The sequence below is a fragment of the Opisthocomus hoazin genome, chromosome W (assembly GCF_030867145.1).
Source record: "Opisthocomus hoazin isolate bOpiHoa1 chromosome W, bOpiHoa1.hap1, whole genome shotgun sequence".
NCBI lineage: Eukaryota > Metazoa > Chordata > Aves > Opisthocomiformes > Opisthocomidae > Opisthocomus > Opisthocomus hoazin.
Genome location: NC_134453.1, coordinates 41,792,686 through 41,815,396, shown reverse-complemented (window position 1 = coordinate 41,815,396; position 22,711 = coordinate 41,792,686). Strand labels below are relative to the sequence as shown.

General features: G+C 51.2%; 1 pseudogene; it reads right to left on the bottom strand.

The window, feature by feature from the left end:
• The window catches only part of LOC142365512 (talin-1-like), a 46,727-nt pseudogene that overhangs the window by 15,584 nt on the left and 8,432 nt on the right, over window positions 1-22,711 (bottom strand).

Here is a 22,711-nt window from a genome sequence, read left to right as displayed (position 1 = left end):
CTCCCCCCCTCGGGATACCTTGGGTGAGACTTAAACTAAGCGCTTTTCTCGGGAATAGTTACTTCCTAATGTTTACTCCCTAATGTTTATAGCCAGGCTGTATTATTTATAATCTTTTCACGCGTTTTGGATTTGCACGTGCTTTCTTGCAGACAGTCACTATCACCGGCAATTCAGAAAACCTCTATACCTGTTGCACGAATAAAATTGCACTGTTTAAGGAGCCAGTTGTCACAGTTTCTCACTGAACGCGACCGAATGCGGCCGTGCTAGTTCATGAGCGCGACTGGACTGAAGGTGCAGACTGCTATTAGTGTATCCAGAATCGTGGGAGTTGAATATACATATTAAACGTGACTGGACTGGTAGTGGCAAATTGGACATCACTCAGAATTTAAACCTAGCCGCACCTAGCCTCTCACTTTGGTGAAGAGCGTTAGAAAGCAAGGGGGTTTATTTTCTGCCAAATTAACACGACAGAAAATTGGCGTCACGGACAGGATTGCCATGGATAAACTGATGCAACAATATGGTTGTGTCCCTTCCCACTCCTTCCCGACTTGGGAAAAGAAAGTAGTCGAATGTGTTAAACAGTGTCAGGTTTCACTAAAGCTCTGAACGGCTAAAGGTAAAGGCGAAAGCCTTCAGCAAGGCTTTCGACACAGTCTCCCATGATATCCTCCTAGGGAAGCTGAGGAAGTGTGGGCTGGATGAGTGGTCGGTGCGGTGGATTGAGAACTGGCTGAATGGCAGAACTCAGAGGGTTGTCATCAGCGGCGCTGAGTCTAGTTGGAGGCTGGTGACAAGTGGTGTCCCCCAGGGGTCAGTACTGGGCCCAGTCTTGTTTAACTTCTTCATCAACGACCTGGATGAAGAGTTAGAATGTACCCTCAGCAAGTTTGCTGATGACACCAAACTGGGAGGTCTGGTAGACACACCGGAAGGCTGTGCTGCCATTCAGCGTGACCTGGATAGGCTGGAAAGCTGGGCAGAGAGGAACCTGATGAGGTTCAACAAGGGCAAGTGCAGGGTCCTGCACCTGGGGAGGAACAACCCCATGCACCAGTCCAGGCTTGGGGTGGACCTGCTGGAGATCAGCTCTGCGGAGAGGGACCTGGGTGTCCTGGTGGACGACAGGTTAACCATGAGCCAGCAGTGTGCCCTGGCTGCCAAGAAAGCCAATGGAATCCTGGGGTGCATCAAGAAGAATGTGGCCAGCAGGACGAGGGAGGTTCTCCTTCCCCTCTACACTGCCCTGGTGAGGCCCCATCTGGAGTACTCTGTCCAGTTCTGGGCTCCCCACTTCAAGAAAGATGAAGAGCTACTGGAGAGAGTCCAGCGGAGGGCTACAAGGATGGTGAGGGGACTGGAACACCTCTGCTACGAGGAGAGGCTGAGGGAGCTGGGCTTGTTCAGCCTGAAGAAGAGAAGGCTGCGAGGGGACCTAATAAATGCTTATAAATATCCGAAGGGTGGGTGTCAGGAGGATGGGGCCAGACTCTTTTCAGTGGTGCCCAGCGACAGGACAAGGGGCAATGGGCACAAACTGAAGCACAGGAAGATCCGTCTGAACATGAGGAAGAACTTCTTCCCTCTGAGGGTGACGGAGCCCTGGAACAGGCTGCCCAGGGAGGTTGTGGAGTCTCCTTCTCTGGAGATATTCAAGACCCACCTGGACAAGGTCCTGTGCAGCCTGCTGTAGGTGACCCTGCTTCAGCAGGAGGGTTGGACTAGCTGACCCACAGTGGTCCCTTCCAACCCCTACTATTCTGTGATTCTGAGTGATTTGTGCACTGTTAGGCGCCTGTTTATCTTTTGCACAAAAAGAAGCTAAGGAAGCCCCTGCTCCTACTCTGGTCTCTGCCGTAGAACATGCAGCTTTAAAATCAGAAAATGAGGTGCTGAAATCACCATTAGCTTTCCAGAAGGAGAGAGGAGAAAAATTAGAAATTCAGGTTACCAAACGTACAAGCGAAAATGAGAAATTAGAAAACCAAGTTGATGAGCTCTTGGGGGAAAATAGAAACTTAGAATATCGTAATGCTAGACTCAGGGGTGAGGCTCAGCAGCTTAGGATGTTGTTGGAAAAGATGAATGGGCTTTTAGATAAAATGCAGCCTTCTGCCCAGGTCCAGCAGATTCGTAAGTTAATGCGTTACCCGAGCTCAGGAATGCAGACTGAAGATTTTTGGTGTAACAGTGATGATGAGGAAGTCAGTGAAGTCGAAGGGACTTTTAAATCCAAAGTGATTCCCTTGCGACCTCTAGTTAAAACTGAAACAGCTGTTGATGATGATGATGAAATCCATACCACTACACGTACCGTGCCATGGACACCAACAGAGTTGGAAAGAATAAGAGAGAAGTACTCCAGGCAGCCAATCTAGTCAGCTGTTGAATATGTGTGGTGAGTTTCTGCTGAGGGTGGAGACAGAATTATGTTAAGTGAGGATGAAGCGGGAGACACCTGGGGACCTGGAGTGTTTTTGACCACTATGCCAGGAGATCATTGTTATTCCCTACCCACTCGAGCAGTCCACTGGGCAGGCGGCATGGATCCGCGGGAGAGGGGAGAGCTGTTAGAGATTAGAACTAAGGGTTACTCTGACCTGTCTGCAGCAGTACGAAAAGCAGCTTGTCTGCAAGCTATGTATGACCGGGAGGAGTTCCAAAAATCCCCGATGTTAGCTCCTATTGACCCAGACTGACTAGCCCCTCTCATTCGTGGTTTCCCCGATTTCCTTCAGCCATTTACGGTCGAAACTTGAAACCGCATACGGGAGATTTGTGATAACCCTAACCACGGTCGGGGTCGGCGTAACCATATACCCACCTGGAATGAATATGTACAGGAAATAGACAAGTACAGACGCCAAATGGGCTGGGCTACCCTAACTGGTGAAAAGCCCCCCGATCCTACCTGAAGGATTTGCCAGGTCCACATAAAAAACTCCAAATCTGATCAAATGCATACTCACAGCCCTAAACCTGACGGGAGATTTAAACCTGATAAGGAGCGAAATGAGTTGTGGCGTAAAGCCCTTGACTTGGGAATACCTCGACGGCACTTGCACGGTGCCCTATGGAAGATCTCCGTGCACTGGTCCAATCCTTAACTAGAAAAAATAATTCGGTTGGGGTAAAGCGTCCAACCGGAGAATCTCCCGGTTATGACAGTGTTGTGCCTTTTGCACCAGAATCTAACTTGATTGATTTGTCAGAGTCCCAGCAAAAAAAAACTCCCATCCCCGGGGAGGGCAGTGAGCCACCCTGCCCGGCGGATACTAGCGATTCAATGGCTCCCTGGTAACATTAACGAACCTATTGTTGCCCTTCCCATTGGACCCTGAAAAATATTAACCGAATTTCTTATCGATACCGGGGCCCAAATGTCAGTAATCGCTAATAAAACAGCACAACTTCTAGGCATAAAACCCACCCAACGCAAAGTCAAATTTATGGGGATTGATGGCGTGATAAAAACATGCCCCACTGCAAAAATCACCCTCTGGTTACCAGGAGAACAGAGAATGACCAGGAAAGAAGTGTTAGTGGGTGTTGCACACACTAATCTTTTAGGATTTGATTTGCTGCACGGGCGAGTGTGGAAACTCCCCGATGGAACTGTGTGGAGCTTTGCAGGACATGAAAAGGGGTTAGGCACAATAGCATTAAGTCTCCTAGAAACCTCCATACCATTACCCCCCTCTAAAATCACTAATGTTCGGCAATACCCATTGCCAGCAGCAGCACTTGCCGGTATTGACGGGGTGGTAGTAAAATCGGAAAAAAGAAGTAAATGCCAGTACTACACCCCTAACTGCCGCAGTTCCAAATATTGCTGAAGTGGTAAAATACCCTACAAGTTTTTATGCAAGACAACCTGTGCTAGTAGAAATGCCTCAAATTGGAGCAGTACCAATGGTACTAGTCACTCCTAAAAATCCCTATGCATGGGAAGCTAAAGATTGCTCAGGAAAGATACACCGGATCAGCACCCGGTGGATTTCACCTTCCTTTTAACCCCGTCGGTCAACAAAGACCGAGCGTGCTTTTCTTCTTTTTGTGTTCACAGGAATTCTGGATGAACTGCACGTGGACGGACGCATTGGCTTACGCTAACCTCGAGTGCATCCACAGAATTCTGTCCCTCAGTCTAGCTGTAACAGTATTTTTCACATACATAATCATTTGTAAACCCAAGTTTTAGAATGATGAATTTCATTATATTATGTTTGATCTTACCAATACATTTCCCTTTGATCTGTAGTCAACATGACCCGAAGTGGCCATGGTCTCAAGCCTTTATTAGACACAATCAAATCTGACAGGACTAAACAACCTATTTCAACTTCACTCCCTTCATTTGAACCATCTGACAATGATCTCATAAAGACCCTGCAAAGTGGATCTAAAAATCTACCCCTTAACACCACAACCTCTGATGACCCTTGGTCAAAAGCCTATTTCGGATATACAGGGATTATGGGAAAAGACTTAGCAGGAATGAATTTAGCAACTGTCATCATATATGACAACAGAGAATTGCAAATACATGAATCAGAATGGAAGCATTCGATGCATAGATGGAAGGTCGAAAAAGGGAAAACAATCCACATAGGTTGTCGAACCTTTAATGCTAGTAGTAGAAAAGATTTCCCTCCTTCAACCCAAGTTACTATCAGGAAATTTCCTGAACAAAAAACAGAACCCACAATAGATAGGAAGCATTGTGCATCTGATGTTTGTTGGTTCAATTTTACTATAATTCAGTCAGTATCTGTTGTCTGTTTGGGAAGCACTGACAAAGGAGACAAAGCACTATCATTTAAATTTTGGGTTAGACATATCACAGGAAAAGACTTCAACTACGGCTATGCCTGTACCAATCACAATGTCACCCTAACAAAATTTTGAGAATTAATCCATTCAGACATCCACAGGTCTAAATCCTTACATTTTTAACATTGGTCCTTACGTTATCAAAAATACCGGTCAACAACAAATATTGTTTAACCCGACCTATTCTCTATCAATGCAGATTAATGTCTCTGCCATCAAACCTATTTGCTCACCTGTCCTAGGTACATCCTATGTGGGATGGTATGCATGGTTACATGAACGAACCCTTACCTCCTCACAGCGATTGAAGAGAGATGTAACTGGTATCTTAGGAACAAGCTTGGGAGTCTTAAACAGTATAGATGCTGAAGTACTTGCTAACAAACTAGTCACAACTACAGGTGACTTGAATAGGTTAGAACACTCCCTACGGTCTTCCCTTTTAACTCTGGGAAATCACCAATGGCTTTTTTCTAATATATTACCTCAGTGGGAAGAAACAAGTGAAAAGGCCCATCAGCTGATTGCAAGTGCACTTGGTGCAGCCCAAAGCAATATTTCTTTAGCACTCAGCTGTATCCAAGCCCAGCTTTGGATGCAATTGATGACTGCTGCAATTATAAGGGAAGGTGAAGAAGGCACCTTACCTACTGAAATTCAAAAAGTGATATGGGATAATGCAATTGACTGAGAGAAAATTTCAGTCCTGGTGGTACCTAGTTAATTTCACCTACGACCCCACTGAGAGTAAGGCCACTGCTTTTGTCTTAACGATACAAAATGCCTCGGTATATACCATACACCCGATCATCGCATTAGGATTAAATCACAATGGAACGGTACTCTATCCTATTGAGCATAGAGTGTGGGCCAAAAAAGATGGTGACAAATGGCAAACTGTTGACGTCGCTGCATGTATCACACGAAAACAACAAGACTTTATTTGTGACAGTAATACCCTTAAAGCACAAGACATTTGTCTCGACACCAAACAAAACATTTGTCATTTTGAGATACCCCCAACACTGTGCTTGTATATATTGGGAAAGGATGTGTTTGCATGAGATCTCCTTGTAATTTTATATTCATAGATAACATGGTCACAGATATTGATAATCATTTGAATTTTTGTGTTTGTAATTTCACTAACATTGTTGGATGCGATTTCAGTTATTCGACTCCTGTTACGTCTCACCAACTGTTACAGACCAACTATACACTGATTCACGATTTGCTGCCTGTCCCCATTGGAATGAACATCAGATTGGTGAAAAAGCTGCTACAACATGATGACTTGAAATGACTGTTAAAGGAGGCCCAAGAAAATGGACAAAAGACTCTAATTACTGTCCATCATGATGTGGAAGAGATACATCAAGTACTGGAGAGAGTCAAAGAAGACGGAGGACACAAATGGTGGGACACTCTTTTTGGATGGTCGCCAACAGCTACAGGACTCTTTAACAAGATGTTGCATCCCGTTGTTGTTTTATTAATACTCATCATATTGTGCTTTGTTTTAACACTTGCTTTGTATGTTAAACTTTGGCTTATGATGAAAAAGTTAACTCGCTTGCTAGCTCCCCAAAATTTATTTGTACTTGACAACCCTTACCATAGGAACACGTGTGACATTCCAGATTAATCCCAAATCTAGTGAAGTTTGAGTGACTTTAGTCACGGGGTGGAATATGTGGAATTATTAGTAAAATTAAGGTTTTACATCTGAAAATTAAGGTTTATATGAAAAACGTAGCAGTGTTCACCCATTGAGGAAAAGCATGAAATCAAAAGGAGCTCTGAGGATGGGACACAGCTGCAGCAGGCATGCGAGGAATCCACTAACACAGCAACTCCCTGCAACGTACCATAGAGGATGGAGCAGAGTGGACACTGTGATGATAAAGCGGGAAGAAACGGTTCTCTAGAACTGATCAGCAGCTCATCTGGCCCCCTGAGCCAACAGGTTTTCGAAACCCTGCCAAAGTGCTACCCTCTCGTGAACTTTGCTCGTTCTAATATCATTTTAATACCAAAACACACCTCCATCCCGAAGGCTACCCGCCTCCGAGGTGCGACCACCCCTCTTCAAGTCTGCGCTCTCGATTTTTTGTAAACTATACCTTTAAATGTGAAGCGAGAGAATTTACACCAATCATGATAAAAGGTATGTATGACTACAGTCACTCAAACTCCACCTTAAAGGTAGAAAGGATATAAAAATAGCCAGGGAAATGGGGGATTTTCGGAGAAGAAGATAACACCGTAGATTTTCAGAGGAAAAGAAGATAACACAGTGAGCAAGTCAAGGGAAACTCCACCTCAGACTGCCTCCGACAGCCGTGACTGGCCGACGGGCTGAGCCTTGCTTCTCCCCCCCTCGGGATACCTTGGGTGAGACTTAAACTAAGCGCTTTTCTCGGGAATAGTTACTCCCTAATGTTTCGCTTTTCTTGGGAATAGTTCCTACAACCTTTTCACGCGTTTTATATTTGCACGTGCTTTCTTGCAGACAGTCACTATCACCGGCAATTCAGAAAACCTCTATACCTGTTGCACAAATAAAACTGCACTGTTTAAGGAGCCAGTTGTCACAGTTTCTCACTGAACACGACCGAATGCGGCCGTGCTAGTTCATGAGCGCGACTGGACTGAAGGTGCAGACTGCTATTAGTGTATCCAGAATCGTGGGAGTTTAATATACATATTAAACGCGACTGGACTGGTAGTGGCAAATTGGACATCACTCAGAATTTAAACCTAGCCGCACCTAGCCTCTCACTGCGGTGAAGAGCGTTAGAAAGCAAGGGGGTTTATTTTCTGCCAAATTAACGCGACAACGACTGAGAGGGTCAAGGCGGGAGCAGCAGTGGGAGAACCAGCAGCGGGGGGGAGGGGGGGGCTTTCATCCACCACAGCATCGGCAGCACCAAACACCTGGAGTGACTGGCAACACCTCGAACTCCCATCCCTACCGCATGCATGTTGTAACCTGGCTTCCAGCTGCAGCCTGCACTGCGGCACCTCCTTGCGCCAGGATGCTTCCATGACCACTGCTCAGAGCAGCTCGGGCAACACTCAGCATCACCCCAACACCCATAACCTATTTTATTCACTGCCCACTCCCCAGGCAACAACCTGTACCGAGTCCCTGACTGTACCACAGTGACAAGCTGCTGTGAGACACTGCCAGCACTACCCAGCTTCGCACCCTGCACCGGGCTCTGGCCAAACAGCAGGCACAAGCCAGCCATGGGCACAGCTACACTGTGGGCAACATCAGTGCCGTCCCACGGCACTGCCTGCCCATGGGCTCACCCCACCAGCAGGAGGTGAGCAGGAGCTGCTGCCCACACTGGTCACCTGTACTGCAGGCATGCCAGCAATTTTCTAGCACTTTAGTGACAGGCTACATCTCTGCTGTCATTCCTGGGGCTAAAGGAGGGGTATGACACAGCAACCAGCCTCCTCTCCCCCAGGGGCAGCAGGGAAGGCATGAAGCCACCCTGTCAGCATGCAACAGGCAGTGACCAGCACACAGCAAACTGCTTCCCCACTTGGCACCCGACCTGCGGTGAGTGGCCCCGCTCTCCATGGCAGCTAAGCCTCCAGCCACCAAGCCAAAAATGTCACAGCATCCCCTCACCTCCTGCAAGCCAAGACTACTCCTGTTGCAAACCATCACCCTTCCCGACAGGAGGAGAGGCTGGAGAGCACACGCACCCAGCTCCAGAGTCCCCAGTCTGCAGCATCCAACTGTGGCAAAGAAGCAGCCATCCCACCAGCGGAGCCCAGGGAGAGAAGTAGATACACTCGGGCCTGGCAGCTGCAGGGTAGAGCACCTCACACGTGTGCAAATCGTCTTCCAGGTCCTAAATCTGCCCCTTGGGGCTGCCCTGTTCTGATACTGCTGCCTGGCTGTGCACGGCCCCCTGCCCTGGTGCTAGCTTTTCTGCTCTCCTTGGCTCTCTGTCCAGGCTTTTCCTCTCGTGTTGAGGCCGTGTGGCTGCAGTGAACAGAAACTCCTTTCTGGCGTCTGTTTTGGTCTATACTATTGCTGGATCCCCCTCCCCAGCACAGTGTGCTACCTCCCTTGTGCTGGAAGCAGCAGCTGTGGGAAAACAGGCCAGCTGGAAGCCAGCTCAGTCAAAAAAAAAAAAGAACCCCCCCCCCCCCAAAATCCCACGTGGCTCCAGCCACTCCAGTTTCCCCATGAGGGCAGGCAGGCAGCTCCTGACCACGGACAGAGGGCAGCAGGCAGGAGCCAAGGTGGCTGCAAGGGAGGATTCCTGGGGCAGCACTTGCCTGAGCGGTGACCTGAGTGCATGGACTTCTGAGAGCTGACCACCAATCAGAAAAGCAGATTTTTGACAACAATCCTTCTCCAAAGAGTTCAGCTGATCATCCCCAGAGGAGCACTCCTCACATCAGAGAGGTCAGGGACCACCAAGCCATGCTTATAGCCCCCTTTTACCATCTTTAGGTCAGAGGCAGGCAGAATCCAAGCACACTGGCTTTCTGGGATCTACGTGGGAATCCACAAGATAAGAGATGTTATATCACAGTGGCTCTAGGGCTGGAGATGGGCAAAGTCACTGCCATGCACCAGGCTAAGCTTTGGCCTGGAGCCCTCCTGCCGGTCCTGTGCAAAGGCCAAAGATTTTAGGGAGCAGGTGTCCCTGGGTGCCGCCAGGTGCACTCACCTGGAACCAAGGGTCAGTGTCACTCTCCCCAATCTGCTGCAGCACCTCCCCTCTGGTCTGGTCCACAAAGCCAGCAGCCTGCAGGAGATTTGGCGAAGCTGTGAGGAATGAGGCAAAAGCAACACCAGGCTCATGAGCAAGCCCTAAAAACTCTCCTAATGGCTCCCCTTGTGTTCCACCTGCCTCTTGGCCCCACTGCCCCTCCTGCCTCCCACCTCAGCACTGGCAGGCTGTGCCGTTTTCAGCAGGTCCGAGACAGCTCTTGCCAGGTTCTTGGCTGCCTGCAGAAGCTGCTGCCCATTCCCTCCCTTATCCTCCATCAGTGCGGCCAGCAGCTTCACGCCCTTGGACATCTCCATCAGGTTGGAAGAAATGGTGGTGATGGTGCAGCCCACGGCAGTATAGTCTGTGTCTGCTGGATCCCCTGCACAAGGAGGAGACAAGTCAGGATGGGATGTGCTTCAGTGATGCTTCAAGAGCATCCTCGCACCTGTCACTGATGTGGTCCTCCTTCCCAGGAGCAGGGGTAGAGATGCCCTGGCTCCTAAGCCTGAAAGACATTTGCAGTTTGGGCAAGAGAGCCTGGGGAAGAAGAGCTACACCATGCTGTGGCTGTGCCCGGAGCTATAGCAGGGACTGGATAACACACTCTTGGTTCAGAGGATGGCAGGTCAGCCAAAGTCTGGGAGGAAGGATTGGGCTGGGCACAAGCAGGGATGTTGGGGGATGTAAAGGCAGGGCGAGCTGTGGGGGCACAGCCAGCTCTACGGGCACATTAGCAGCAGTCAGGGCTGATTTAGCTCTAGCTAGGGCAGGCTGACTCCTCCAGTCTCTGATGGAGGACAGGAGATGCAACCTTCTGCCAGATGAGAGACCAAGCCTCCTCCAGAGACGGGGCATCCCTCTTCTCTAACCCTCCATATACCTGCAGTGAGGTTGACCACCAAGGCTGTGCCAACAGTGATAGCATCCACTTGGGAGTGGATCTCATGCTTCGACTCATCCATCTTGTTTTTGTGCCAAGTTTTGGATGCCTGAAATTGGGAGAACAAGGTCAGGAGGTGATGGTGGAGGTGGGGAGCTGCGCCCACGTTCACACAGAACGATGCAGGAGAGAGGAGACAAGAAAGAGGGAAGGAAGAGCTGTCACCACCCAAAACTCCCCAGCCCATCCTGACCAATTGACATGACCAAGCACCCCTCTCCGCTCCTGCCCCTAGAGCTGGATACAACCCCACCTCTTTGCAAGCAGCAGCTCTTCCTGGGAGCTGCTGACACCTCTCCTAGGAATGCGGCCAGCCTCACCCAGATTGGTCAGCAACCTCCAGCAAGGTTCCCCCCAGCACCTCCTCTTCACCCAGCACTCACAGCATCCTGCCCAAGGGGTGGCAAGGTCTTGAAGTCGTCCAGTGTGGCCTGGACTGCGTGCACAGCCTGCATGCTGGAGTCGATGGTGCCAGTCAGGGCTTGCTGAGCTGAAGCCTACAACACAGGGACAGACTGAGGTATGCCAGGGGCTCTGTGTTCAGGCTCAAATATTCATCTCATGCACCCCCTCACAACATGGTATAACATGCTGTTGATGGCAGCACTCTAGGAAAGCGCCTCTGCAAAAGGGGGTGCATCCAGAAAAAAGGGGGTCTCCCCTCTGCACCACCCTCTGGGAAATGCCCCATACCACTGCAAAGTGTCTGCCCAGGGTGGGTATGAGTGAGTCCCGCAGTTAGGTTGCTCGTAGGGAGCAGATGCAGAGGGACCTTTTTAAATGCTTTAAATCCTAACCTTTTTCAGGATGATGTCAATGTAGCCAGCAATCAGCTAGGCAATCTGCTCCCCCTCCATCGTCTGCACCAAGTAGTAACCATCCTGGTAATCTCTCAAATCCTGCAATGGCACAACACAGGGTAGCACTGGAGCAGGGCGCGGCTATCCTGAGCCCCTCTGGTATGCACTAAGCACCCAGTGCCGGCCTCCAAAACAGAAGCTGGGGCTGGGAGAGGCACCAGAGGAAGGCAAGGCTGTCCCACTGCAGGGCAATACCCAAGAGAGGGGTTGGCGTGAGAGCAGCCCCCCACAGGGGCACCACCAGGGAGGCGGGGTGGAGGACCAGGGCTGGCCCCTACCAGGGTAAAGCTTTTGGGCAAGGCTGCCCAGTGCTTGATATTGGTCAGGCTCCACTCCTGAATCACTTTTGGTCTTCTCATCCATGCGCATCACGTATTCCTTAGTGATCCCCAGCAGCCGTGGCACCAGCTTGCTCTTCTCCTTCATCTTCTCCTGTGGGCCATGACAGAAAGATTACAGGCTGCTCCTGGGACGGATCTGTCCAGGCAGAGACCTTTAAGGCCCAAACAGGGACTTGAAAGGTTCAAGATAATGACAGGTTTGATTGGAATGTGCTATTCTATGATTCTATGTTTTTGATAACAGCAATGGCGATGTGCCTGGGCTGACAGATGGCCAGGTCATCGCTGCTGTTTCTGTGCTGCTGTACTGGACAGGCTGGAACTGCAGCATGAACTCAAGTCAAAACGACTCTGCAGACGCCAAGGACAATGAAGGAGGGGGAGGAGGTGCTCCAGGTGCCAGAGCAGAGATTCCTCTGCAGCCCATTGTGAAGACCATGGTGAGGCAGGCTGTCCCCCTGCAGCCCATGGAGGTCCACGGTGGAGCAGATCTCCACCTGCAGCCCGTGGAAGACCACATACTGGAGCAGGTGGATTTCTGAAGGACTGCACCCTACGCTGGAGCAGGGGAAGAGCGTGAGGAGTCCTCCCCCTGAGGAGGAAGGAGCAGCAGAGACAACGTGTGATGAACTGACCGCAACCCCTATTCCCCATCCACCTGTGCCACTTGGTGGGGGGGACAAAGGAGGTAGAGAATTCAGGAGTAAAGTTAAACCCAGGATTTGAGTTGCATTTTATGGGAATTACTGTAGCAGGAACCCCTTGTTGCTAGCCAGGCTAGGAGCAAGGGGAGGAGTTCATTGCAGTGTTAAACCCTGTAAGCTGGCCCAAAAGGACCAGGGGTGGAGATTGTAACAGAAATACCTTTAAATTGTTGTAACCCATGATTTGAGTTTCATGTTATAGGAATTACTGTAGCAGGAACCACCTGAACCAATGGAGGACAAGCCTTATGAGAAACAGTGCAAGTGCAGCAGTGACTCAAACTGAGCTGGCTTTGGTGCTGAGTAAATCCACACAACACACCACCTCTCCTGTCCTGATTGACCACCATAACAGATGGAGCCCAAAGTCATGGACTAAATTAATTCAATGGACATTACCCAGAGAAGTGGTGGAATCACCATCCCTGGAGGTGTCAAAAAAATGTGTAGACATGGAACTTCACGACATGGTTTAGTAGGAATGGTGGTGATGGGTTGACGGTTGGACTTGATGATCTTAGAGGTCTTTTCCAACCTTAATGATTCTATGATTCTATGATTTGTGGACATTTTACAGACATTTTACAGGGGTAGTCCATGGACTAGGGGAACGATATCTGTGTATTTGTTATGAGTTTGCATGGCAAGGTTTTGGTAGCGGAAGGGCTATAGGGGTGGCTTCTGTGAGAAGCTGCTAGAAGCTTCCCCCATGTCTGATAAAGCCAGTGCCAGCTGGCTCTAAGATGGACCCACCGCTGGCCAAGGCCAAGCCAATCAGCGATGTTGGTAGTGCCTCTGGGATAACATATTTAAGAAGGGGGAAAAAAATGCGGTAAAATGGCAGTTGAGATAGAGGAGTGAGACGATGTGAGAGAAAAAACTCTGCAGACACCAAAGTCAGTGAAGAAGGAGGGGGGAGGAGGTGCTCGAGATGCCAAAGCAGAGAGTTTTCCCTTGCGACCCGTGATGAAGACCATGGTGAGGCAGGATGTAGCCCTGCAGTCCATGGAGGTCCACGGTGGAGCAGATATACACCTGTAGCCCGTGGAAGGGACCCCACACTGGAGCAGGTGGATGCCCGAAGGAGGCTGTGACCCCGTGGGGAGCCCCGTGCTGGAGCAGGCTCCTGCCAAGACCTGCGGACCTGTGGAGAGAGAGGAGCCCACGCCGGAGCAGGTTTGCTGGCAGGACTTGTGACCCCATGGGGGACCCACGCTGGAGCAGCCTGTTCCTGAAGGACTGCACCCCGTGGGAAGGACCCACGCTGGGGCAGTTTGTGAAGAGCTGCAGCCCATGGGAAGGACTCACGTTGGAGAAGTTTGTGGAGAACTGTCTCCTGTGAGAGGGACCTCACGCTGGAGCAGGGGAAGAGTGTGAGGAGTCCTCCCCCTGAGGAGGAAGGAGCGGCACAGACAATGTGTGATGAACTGACTGTAACCCCCATTCCCCATCCCCCTGCGCCGCTCAGGGGGGGGAGAATGTGGAGAAATAGGAGTGAAGTTGAGGCCGGGAAGAAGGGAGGGGTGGGGGGAAGGTGTTTTAAGATCTGGTTTTATTTCTCCCTATCCTACTCTGATTTGATTGGTGATGAATTAAACTCCCTTTTCTCCCCAAGTTCAGTCTGTTTCGTCCGTGACTTTGCTCTGCGGAGAGGGACCTGGGTGTCCTGGTGGACGACAGGTTAACTATGAGCCAGCAGTGTGCCCTGGGTGCCAAGAAGGCCAATGGGATCCTGGGGTGCATCAAGAAGAGTGTGGCCAGCAGGACAAGGGAGGTTCTCCTTCCCCTCTACACTGCCCTGGTGAGGCCTCATCTGGAGTACTGTGTCCAGTTCTGGGCTCCCCAGTTCAAGAAGGATGAAGAGCTACTGGAGAGAGTCCAGCGGAGGGCTACAAGGATGGTGAGGGGACTGGAGCATCTCCCCTACGAGGAGAGGTTGAGGGAACTGGGCTTGTTCAGCCTGAAGAAGAGAAGGCTGCGAGGGGACCTTATAAATGCCTACAAATATCTGAAGGGTGGGTGTCAGGAGGATGGGGCCAAGCTCTTTTCAGTGGTGCCCAGTGACAGGACAAGGGGCAATGGGCACAAACTGAGGCACAGGAAGTTCCGTCTGAACATGAGGAAGAACTTCTTCCCTCTGAGGGTGACGGAGCACTGGAACAGGCTGCCCAGGGAGGTTGTGGAGTCTCCTTCTCTGGAGATATTCAAGACCCGCCTGGACAAGGTCCTGTGCAGCCTGCTGTAGGTGACCCTGCTTCGGCGGGGGGGTTGGACTAGATGACCCACAGAGGTCCCTTCCAACCCCTACTATTCTGTGATTCTGTGACAGTAATTGGTGAGGGATCTTTCCCTGTCCTTATCTCGACCCTCGAGCCTTTCATCATATTTCCTCTCCCCTGTCCAGCTGAGGAGGGGGAGTGATAGAGTGGTTTTGGTGGGCACCTGGCATTTATCCAGGCCAAACCAAAGCAGTATTATATCAAAGAATGGGAAGGGGGGTAGGGTGGTTAATGAGGATGTATTGGATAGTGTGGGACCTGAGCATGATGTAAATAGTATCGAATAAGGAGTGAATACTGTCCTGGTTTCAGCTGGCATAGAGTTAATTTTCTTCATATTAGCTAGTATGGGGCTATGTTTTGGATTTAGTATGAGAAGAATGTTGATAATATGTTTATGTTTTCAGTTGTTGCTAGGCAGTCAAGGACTTCTCAGCTTCTCATGCTGCCAGGTGCATGGGAAGCTGGGAGGGGACACAGCTAGGACAGCTGACCCAAACTGACCAAAGGGATAGTCCATGCCATATGACATCATGCTCAGCAATATAAAGCTAAGGGAAGAAGAAGGAAGGTGAGGACGTTCGGAGTGATGGTGTTTGCCTTCCCAAGTAACCGTTATGCATGATGGAGCCCTGCTTTCCTGGAGATGGCTGAACACCTGCCTGCCGATGGGAAGTAGTGAATGAATTCCTTGTTTTGCTTTGCTTGTGTGCATGGCTTTTGCTTTCCCTATTAAACTGTCTTTATCTCAACCCACAAGTTATCTCACTTTTACCCTTCCGATTCTCTCTCCCATCCCACCGGGGGTGAGTGAGCAAGTGGCTGTCTGGTGCTTAGTTGTCAGCTGGGGTTAAACCACGACAGCCTCCCTTGGCTGCCAAACACCCCCAAGGCCACACTTCCAGGTGGTGACAACAATGACGTGGGGCTTGAAAATGAGAAAAATTGTGAACCAAGAAGCGGGAAGGCAGTGCACAGGGAAGGCCAAGAAGGACAGGCAGATAGTGGGGATGCAGGGAAAACTGGAGCAACATTGGTTGATGGGAAGCAGCTCAAAAACAGATGGAGAGATGCTGGAGAAGGGAAATTTTGGCCAGGGGATCCACTGCTCTCCCTTGACCAGGAAGAGGGAAACCCTGTAGGTCTTGAGGGAACGGGCAAGTTTCACGTAGCAAACTTTGGCCTCAATCTTGCTCATGTTCCCACAGTTCTTATGGGCCTGCAACAGCAAAAAGAGAACATCACACTAGCTCCACAGTCCCCTGGCTGTGCCACCATCACTTTATCATTGCCTTTCCAGGCTCTCCCTGCCCCACCGGCATCACCTGCCCCTGCTACATCATCCCTCTGACCCTCTGAGACCTCAGGAGCTGCCTTGTATGCCCACCTACAGATTCATGCTCCTATTTCTCACCTGCTAAGCCACTACATGCTGCCTCCAGGGACAAGAACAGCCTCAACCACCATGGAGATCTTGCGCTCCCCTTTCTGCTTGATGTACTCCTTGGGCAGGAAATCCTTGAGTCTGCCAAGAGACAGCCAAGCCAGCTGTTAGTGGCAGAGCCCAAAGCCAGTGTTTGCCTACAAAGAGGCCCAACCCAGAACTTTGGACAAACCCCTGCCAGGGCATGGGCTGGGAGTTTTGGGGAGCAGGAAGGATGTGGGAGAGGTTGCTGCAGTAATGAAAGCTGTCCCAGGAGCCACCCTGCCAAGAGCAGGTTGGAGGTGCTAAGGATGCAGCCCCTCACGTGGCATCAGGAGAGGCTGTATGGCAGGCTGAGGTCCCCCTCATCAGAAGGGGAGCTGGCTGCATGTCCCAGGGAGGTGGCAGAGGGAGCAAGACGGGGGGCTGGCACCCCTTGTAGCTGGCATGGACCTCCACGCTTGGGCACTGTGATGCAGAGAAGAGAGAGGTCACTCCAGAGACGTCCGCATCCCCGAGTGCTGTGTGCTGGCGCAGTGCTGGGGGCTGCTGAGCTGCTTGAGCCACCTGGAGACAAGCTCAGGGATTCCCCGGGACACTCACTCCAGAAAGCCAGGCTTATGCTTCTGCTCGTTGTGTGGCCCAAACTGGATCTGGTACTGGTAACCAGAAAACTCACAGGCTTTATCAAAGGAGACAGGGTGGGAACCATTAAGGATGTCATCGCAAGCCTGTGTGGGAAGAGAAGACACCGCTGTGGGCTGGGCAGCCACGCAGCCCTGCCACCGCTCCCCTCCACTCTGGGCAGGACGCATTTTCCAGACAGAAAAGAAATGGCCACGAAAAAGAGGATCTAGGAGCAGGCTGTCCCCTACAGGGACCATCACCATGCCTGGGAGAGGAACAGAAGCAGGACTTCTACTACCTGCTACTGCTCTTCCACGTGGGTGGGGACGAAGTTGCAGTACATAGCCCAAGGGTGATCAAAAGAGACTTCAGGGCCTTGGGGCAACTAGTGAGGGAATCCGGGGCACAGGTTATTTTTTCCTCCCTCCTTCCAGTGGCAGGCAGTGACGTTGCAAGGAACAGGCGGACCCAATCTATTAATACATGGCTCCGTGGCTGGTGTCACCAACACAACATTGGGTTCTTTGACAACGGGATGGCCTACACAGCATCAGGCTTGCTGGCGTCAGATGGGATTCACCTTTCTCAAAGGGGAAAGAGGGTCTTTGCTCAAGAGCTTGCAGGGCTCATTGGCAGGGCTTTAAACTAGATGTGAAGGGGGAGGAGGAACATATCAGGCTTGCCGGTGACAAACTATGGGGTGACACACAATGGTTGGAGGGACAGGGTGCTAGTACGGGCCCTCAGCCTGTTGCCCAGAAGCATGCTGGGGACACTGCAGCACAGTCAAAGTATTGCGGAGATGAGCTGGGAGCTCCTGAGGTAGTAGGAGCCAACAAGGAGGCTTCTGTGAAACACCCCAAGGGAAACAAGGGGTGTTCCTCTAAGAAGGTGACATGGCCAACAGCCCAGATGAAGTGCCTCTACACGAATGCATGCAGCATGGGAAACAAACAGGAAGAGTTGGAAGCTACCGGGCTGCTAAAAAGCTATGATCTGATTGCCCTTACTGAAACTTGGTGGGATGAATCCCATGAGTGGAGCGTGGCTATCGATGGCGACAGGCTGTTCAGAAGGGACAGGTGGGGAAAGAAGGCTGGAGGCATTGCCCTCTACATCAAGAAATCAATGCAGTATGAAGAGCTGTCCCTGAAGAATAGCCACGAGCAGGTTGAAAGCCTACGGGTAAGAATCAGAGGCAGAGGCATCAAAGGGAACCTGGTCGTGGGTGTCTACTACAGGCCGCCTGATCAAGGGGAGCCTACTGATGAAGCCTTCTTCCTCCAGCTCCAGGAGGCTTCGCGCTCGCAGTCTCTCATCCTGCTGGGGGACTTCAACCACCCCAACATCTGCTGGAAAAGCAACACGGCAAGCTGTAGGCAATCCAGGAGATTCCTAGAATGCACTGAGGATAACTTTTTAGGCCAGATAATAGACACCCCTACCCAAGGGGATACAATACTGGACCTGATGCTCACCAATGCAAGTGAGCTCATTGGTGACATCAAGACTGGAGGCAGCCTGGGCTGCAGTGATCATGCATTAGTGGAGTTCACACTCCTGAGGGATATGGGAACAGTGAGGAGTATAGTCAAGACCCTAAATTTTAGGAAAGCCAACTTCCAGCTCTTGAAGGAGTCAGTCAGTAGGACCCCCTGGGAAACGGTCCTCAGGGACAGGGGAGCACAACAGAGCTGGCAGATCTTTAAGGACACTTTCCATAGAGCGCAGGAGCTCTTAGTCCCCAGGTGTAAGAAGTCAGGCAAGGGAGGAAAGAGACCAGCATGGCTGAGTCAAGACCTGCTGGTCAAACTAAAGGGCAAGAGGGAACTGCACAGGCAGTGGAAGCAGGGACAGGTATCTTGGGAAGAGTATAGGGATGCTGCCCGGTTGTGTAGGGATGGGGTCAGGGTGCAGCTGGAACTGAACTTGGCAAGGGATGCAAAGAATAACAAGAAGGGCTTCTACAGGTATGTCAGCCGGAAAAGGAAGGTCAAAGAAAGCGTAACCCCCCTGATAAGAAAGAATGGCAACCTCATATCAACAGATGAGGAGAAGGCTGAGGTACTCAACCACTTTTTTGCCTCAGTCTTCACTGGCAACCTCTCTCCTCGCCCCTCCCGAGTCTATGAATTGCAAAATGGGGTCCAGAGGGGCAAAGCCCTTCCCACTGTAAGGGAAGACGAGGTTTGGGACCACCTGAGGAACCTGAATATACATAAGTCTATAGGACCTGACGAGATGCATCCCAGAGTCCTGAGGGAACTGGCTGATGTCCTTGCCAAGCCACTCTCCATAATATTTGAAAGGTCATGGCAGTCAGGCAAAGTCCCTGGTGACTGGAGGAAGGGAAACAGTGCGCCCATTTTTAAAAAGGGTAGGAAGGAGGACCCTGGGAACTACTGACCTGTCAGCCTCACCTCTGTGCCTGGGAAGACCAGGGAACAGATCCTCCTAGAAGCTCTGCTAAGGCACATGGAGGACAGGGAGGTGATTCGAGACAGCCAGCATGGCTTCACCAAGGGCAAGTCCTGCCTCACCAACCTAGTGGCTTTGTATGATGGCATGACTAAATCAGTGGACAAGGGAAGAGCTATGGATGTGATTTATCTGGACTTCTGTAAAGCCTTTGACACAGTCCCTCACAACATCCTTCTCTCTAAAGTGGAGAAATATGGATTTGATGGGTGGACTGTTCAGTGGCTAAGGAATTGGTTGGAAGATTGCAGCCAAAGGGTAGTGGTCAACGGCTCGATGTCCAGATGGATGCCAGTGACAAGTCGTGTCCCTCAGGGGTCCGTACTGGGACCGGTGCTGTTTAACATTTTCATCAATGACTCAGCGAGATCGAGTGCACCCTCTCAAGTTTGCAGACGACACCAAGCTGAGTGGTGCAGTTGACACACCAGAAGGACGGGATACCATCCAGAGGGACCTGGACAAGCTGGAGAAGTGGGCCTGTGTGAACCTCATGAGGTTCAATAAGGCCAAGTGCAAGGTCCTGCACCTGGGTCGGGGTAATCCCCACTATCAATACAGGCTGGGGGATGAAGGGATTGAGAGCGGCCCTGCCAAGAAGGATTTGGGGGTACTGGTGGATGAAAAGCTGGACATGAGCCAGCAATGTGCACACGCAGCCCAGAGGGCCAACCGTATCCTGGGCTGCATCAAGAGAAGCATGGCCAGCAGGTCGAGGGAGGGGATTCTGCCCCTCTGCTCCGCTCTCGTGAGACCTCACCTGGAGTCCTGCATCCAGCTCTGGAGCCCCCAGCACAAGAAGGATATGGAGCTGTTGGAGCGGGTCCAGAGGAGGGCCACAAAGATGATCCGAGGGCTAGAGCACCTCTCCTATGAGGACAGGCTGAGAGAGTTGGGCTTGTTCAGCCTGGAGAAGAGAAGGCTCTGGGGAGACATTATTGCAGCCTTTCAGTACCTGAAGGGGGACTATAGGAAAGATGGGGAAAATATTTTCAGCAGGGCTTGATGCGATAGCACAAGGAATAATGGCTTTAAACTAAGGGAGGGTAGATTTAGGCTGGATATAAGGAAGAAATTTTTTACCATGAGGGTGGTGAAACACTGGAACGGATTGCCCAGAGTGGTAGTGGAGGTCCCATCCCTGGAAACATTCAGGGTCAGGTTGGATGGGGCTCTGAGCAACCTGGTGTAGTTGAAGATGTCCCTGCTCACTGCAGGGGGGTTGGGCTAGATGGCCTCTAAAGGTCCTTTCCAACCCAAAGCATTCTATGATTCTATGACTTCAGGATGGTTCCTACCAGGCAGAGGACACACAGGATTCCCTGGGAAGCTCTAGAGTACAGAGGGCAGGGCTGGGATTGCCAACATTGGCTCTTACCCAGGAAATCTCTCCCAGGAGATGCTGCTCCGCAGCCACCAGCCCTGGCAGGGGACTGGCAGTGGGCAGCAGAGAGAGGTGCTCCAGGGGGTTGTATCTGCACATAGAGCAGGTTGAGCTGCACAGGGTCTCGCGAGTCCACGTTCTAGTCAGAGTAGAACTTGCGCCGCAGCAGCAGCATTTCATTGTTGTCAATACCTTGTTCACGCAGGGTCCGGCCATGGTCCAGCCAATTCACTGCAGGCAACACCAGGGCGTGAGCAGGGACAGACAACCAAGCAGAACTCGTCCTGGCCCGGGGGCTGCTCATGCGGAGCAAGAAATGGATGTCCATTTGGTACATCCCAGCTCTCATCCCTCTGCCCTGGGCCTCCACACAGGAGAGGCTCCAAGGAGCGTGGGTGCATGCCCCCTCGTCACAGTCCTCTCCACTCCCCCGCATTGGGTCTTCCCCTTGCGGGGGGGACCCTGCTTCCCTCCCTGCCTGCCAGCTCTCCTCCCCACTGCCTTCGGCACAGGCTGACCCCATCCCCAGCATGTGCAGGCACATACACTCTTCATCTGTGTGCAACTTCTGCTTGAGCTTCATCACCTTCTTCTCATCTTGCAGCAGGGTCTTGTCCTTCCTGAGGGTGCCGGTAACCTCCTCTTTCTTCTCTTCCATAATCTCCCGAACAAGTGAGTACTCATTGTAGTTGGTGATGCCTGCAGAAGTGCAGAGGACTGAGCTCAGCATGTCATCACTACCAAATACAGAGCCCGGACCAATATGGGGTGCAGAGGGGTGTCCCCTCCCCAGCATCACGTACCCCTCGGACATCCCCACTGCCAGGCTATCTGCCGCAGAGCTACTGCCAGTACCCTGGTATCCCCCACCAGACACTGCCATCTCTCCCCACTTCTCTTCCTCCTCCTTGCTGCTGGCCCCTCCTCTCACCGATCCAGGCACAGATCATCATGACCATGTCCACGACTGTTTTGGAGTCATCCACCATCAACGTTTTCACTGTCCCATCCAGCATGCGGATCTTCAGGGGCCGCTGCTTGTTCTTGTACTCCATGGTGTCCTGTGAGCACAGTGGAGCACAGCTCCCAGCAGTAGCACTGGTGCAGGGTGCCCGCATCCTGCCACAGTACTGACAGCTCCCATCTCCCCGGTGCAATTGTGGGGGAGGGGGGCATGGGGTACATCCAGGTGCGATGCAAGGAAGCAGGGCAGGAACCTGCAGCACCTCCCCACCGTGGGCACGTCTGACCACAGAGCCAAGGTGGGTACCAGCTGGAAGGACATGGGATGGATGCTTATCCTGTTGCGAAGCATACAGTAGTCCAGAGCCTTCCCAGCCTCCTGCCAGATCCCTTTCTTTGGGTCTTCATCTGAGAGGAACAGCCCAAAATCATTGGCTGAAAACCAGGTAAAGTCTCTGCCAGGGTAATCCTGAGCAGGACAGGGCCACCAAGATGCCAGCCTGCACCCAGGTGCCGAGTTTCAGCATCTGTGCAGGGACAGGAACGACTCTCACACATTGATACAATGCACAGTCAGTTCACTTCATTGCTCCGTTTGCGTGGTTATATACATTTTTCATATCTGTACATGCGATCACGCTTATTCGGATAGGCTACAGACATAAATCACGCGCTGTTCACGCGCCCCATATTCCCTTATGATTGGTAACTATGCACTAACGCCAATAGCAACAGACCGCCTCCACGTCCTTGAGCACATCTTGTTTTTGCTAACCCACATCATGTGCACTGTCAGCACTTTCTCAATTGTTATTCTTAGCTGCCCTTTCCAGTGGCCTGTTCAGTTATGCTGTTTTGCTTAAGCGGCCTAGTCGTGCTAACTCTCAAGCTACATCAACCCCAACACCCAGGGATGTGCCTGCAGCTCAGCACATGAAGCATAGCAGTACTGTGCACGCTGGAGCCCAGTAAAAAGCTGGCAAGTGAGCTTCAAAGTACATGTTTTACCATATAGTTATATATGGAAAAAATAATCTGAAGTGATTCGAAGATCCGGTAGGAAAAACCTAACAGTACAATGTATACTGTTAAGCAGATATTCTTTATTGCGAGGCCAGGCAC